This window comes from Triturus cristatus, chromosome 5_2, assembly GCF_964204655.1.
Source record: "Triturus cristatus chromosome 5_2, aTriCri1.1, whole genome shotgun sequence".
Classification (NCBI taxonomy): Eukaryota; Metazoa; Chordata; class Amphibia; order Caudata; family Salamandridae; genus Triturus; species Triturus cristatus.
Genome location: NC_140588.1, coordinates 427,476,784 through 427,479,890, shown reverse-complemented (window position 1 = coordinate 427,479,890; position 3,107 = coordinate 427,476,784).

Sequence of the window (3,107 nt, the reverse complement as noted above, 5' to 3'; positions counted from 1 at the left end):
TCATACCGATGTCCCTCACCCAGAGAGTGGTGGATCTAGCCCATATCGGTCACCAGGGCATGGTCAAGACTAAGTCACGGCTCCGAACCAAAGTATGGGTCCCTCTCATGGACGAAATCGTGGAGGCTACCGTTCGAGAGTGCCAGGCGTGTCAGCTAACCGGTGAAATGCCCCGGCCGGCCCCTGTGGTGATGGAGCCTCGCCAGAGGAGGCCCTGGACAAAGATCAGCGTCGATTTCGGCAGCCTGCCAGACAGACGGCACACCTTGGTGGCCATAGATGATCACTCCAAGTATCCGGAGGTTGAGATACTGACTGTTCTGAGTGCTCAGGAAGTAATCCCGAAGCTCGAGAAAATCATGGCAACCCATGGCATTGTTAAAGAGATCAGAACCGATAATGGATCACCGTTTCAGAGCCAAGACTTCGCGGTGTACCTACAGGCTCTCGGGATTCACCACCGGCGAATCACCCCCCGATGGCCTCAGGCGAACGGAGAAGCGGAACGCTTCATGAGGACCCTCAACAAAGTGATACGGATCGCCCACGAAAAAAACCAGTCTGTAGAACTTGCCATTTTCACATTCCTCCGTAGCTATCGCCAAACGCCCCATTCCATCACGGGAGTGGCTCCCGCACACTTACTAATGGGGCGAGTTGTCACTGATTCAATTCCACATCACCCAGAATGGCAGCCCGAAACTCCCAATGACAGTGCCATTGATGCGCATCGACGTGGAGCGTTTGCCCAAGCCGACGCCCGCCGGAGGGCGGTGTCCTCACCGATAGCCCCAGGTGACCATGTACTAATTCGTAATCGGGTGCCAGGGGGCAAATTTCGTTTGAACTTCGAACCTCAGCCCTGGATGGTGGAAAAAGTCCGAGGCACGTGCGTGACAGCCCGGAAGGGTGCTGAAAGAATAACGAGGAACGTCTCATTCTTCAAGAAAATTCCCGTGCTCTCTGGAGGGGATGAACGACGCCAGGACAGGGTCATGAGGGACATGCCACGAGAGGAAGGACTCTCAGAACCCGAGGGCCAGGCGGGTGTGAGAGTAGAGCCCACAAGTCCAGGACATGACACTATGCAGCACCGGCCAGAGTCCTTGTTGCCTGGAGTAGCGGGCGTGCCCGAGGGTGGAGAGAACGACGCAGCAGATGACTCTGGGAGCGGAGGCCAAGATGCTGCTGTGGAACGTGGCGGAGTGCGATATGACCTGAGGCCGCACCCCGCGCCTTCTTGCCGGTTACGAGACTACGTAAAGTAAGACTGTTTAAGTTTTATTGTTGGGACTGTAAGCTGCAGAGTGAGGGACACTCTGACACTGGTTGTCCATGCCTGGGGGATTGTATCATGTGTTCTTTTTGTTTTTGTGTGTTGGGGAGGAATGTAGTGTCGCGATACTCGTCCCTGACGTGATACGCGATGGTGTTCACGTCAGGGCACGTTCGTTGTACGTACTGTAATAAATATGACGTCACGCAGCAAGGTAGGCAGAAGCGCCACGGCTGCGGAGACGGCAAGCAAGCACCACAAGTGTCCCGAGTCGTTATTGACCCCCACGTGCTAGGCCTGTACTCAGAGCTCACCTGCTAAGGCCCCCCAGCGACACCACAGGCGTTCCGATGCGTTGCTTGTCTTTTGGAATATATATACATAGATATATATAGTGCATCAAACGATCCAAACAAGGAACCCCCGCACTCTGTAGAATACACTACTCGAAGATGTAGATAACGATGTGCTTTATTATAAGTTGCGCCAACACAAACTCCAGAGGCGGAGTAGAAGAAACATCTGATGGGTTTAGTGATCAGCTGTCAACTGTCAACGGACAGATGGAAGCTGATGATGTGGGACAACATAGTGTAAGACTACCGTGTCTGCGCAGGGACACAATATGGAAACACAACACATCCTTCCCCCTGGGGGAAAAAAAAGGGAGGAGGGGGAAACCGATAAACATGGGACAAAGTTCACTCACAAATATAATCTCTAAATTTAGCAGGCGGACCAAGTAGTCTACCAGCCCTGCTAGTCGCTACCGCTATATCATTGTCCAAAACCGGTGGCACTGGCAACCTGCGTCTGATCCTGTCATCCTTAGCCTGGGGACTGGGTCTTGCAACATGTCCAGATGGAGCACCCTCGCCCTGGTCAGCACTGAAAGTGGAATCCATTGGCAAATCGCAATCAAAATCAAAGTCATGCGCCTGCTTGCACAGGGCTTTGTCCATAGGTTCCTGCCTGGAACCGCTGGCTGGTTCTTTAGAAGCGTAGGTATCTGAATCATCCCAAGGGTGTCTAAAAGCTGATAGATTGGAAAAGTGCCACACCTTCCCATCGCTAAGGAGAGCAGAATTGCAATACACCTAACGGACTCGCAAAGGAGGTGTGTATTTCTCTTGACCTTTTGTGATATGGCCACTCTTTTTCACTTTGACATAGTCACCCTCCTTAAGAACCACAGGTTTGCTTCCATGCATTTTGTCATAGTATTCTTTACATTAGCTTGTGACTTCAAAAGCTTATCTTGAACCTGTTTGGATGACCAGTCAACTTTCCTGGCAGCTTTGATCCACCCCACATTGTCCTTTGACAACGGTGTCCTTCCACGCATAAGTTCAAAAGGGCTGTGTCCCGTTGTCTCACAAGGGGTGATTCTATAAGCCCACACAGTCTTTAGTGTTTCACATCTCCACTGTAGTCTGTTGCTGTTGGCAATCTGTATTATGCCTTTAATTACCCTGTTGAATCTTTCAACAGCCCCATTACCTGTTGGGTGGTAGACAGATGTCGTCGTGTGGTTAATGTTGTTTTTCACGATATAATTTTTGAAAATGTCTGATGTAAATTGAGTACCATTATCGCTCACAATTAGTTTAGGTAGACCTTCACGACAGAAAACGCTATCCATAAATTTTACAATGTTCAATGCCTCCGGGTTTTTGGTGAATGTTACTTCTGGCCATTTCGAAAAATTATCTGTTATGACAACAACATACCATTTTTCTTGACCTTCAGATATTGGACCCATAATGTGTATTCCAATTCTTTCCCAAGGCATGCTTGGGCAGGTTAATGGTTGGAGAGGTGGTCTGAACGT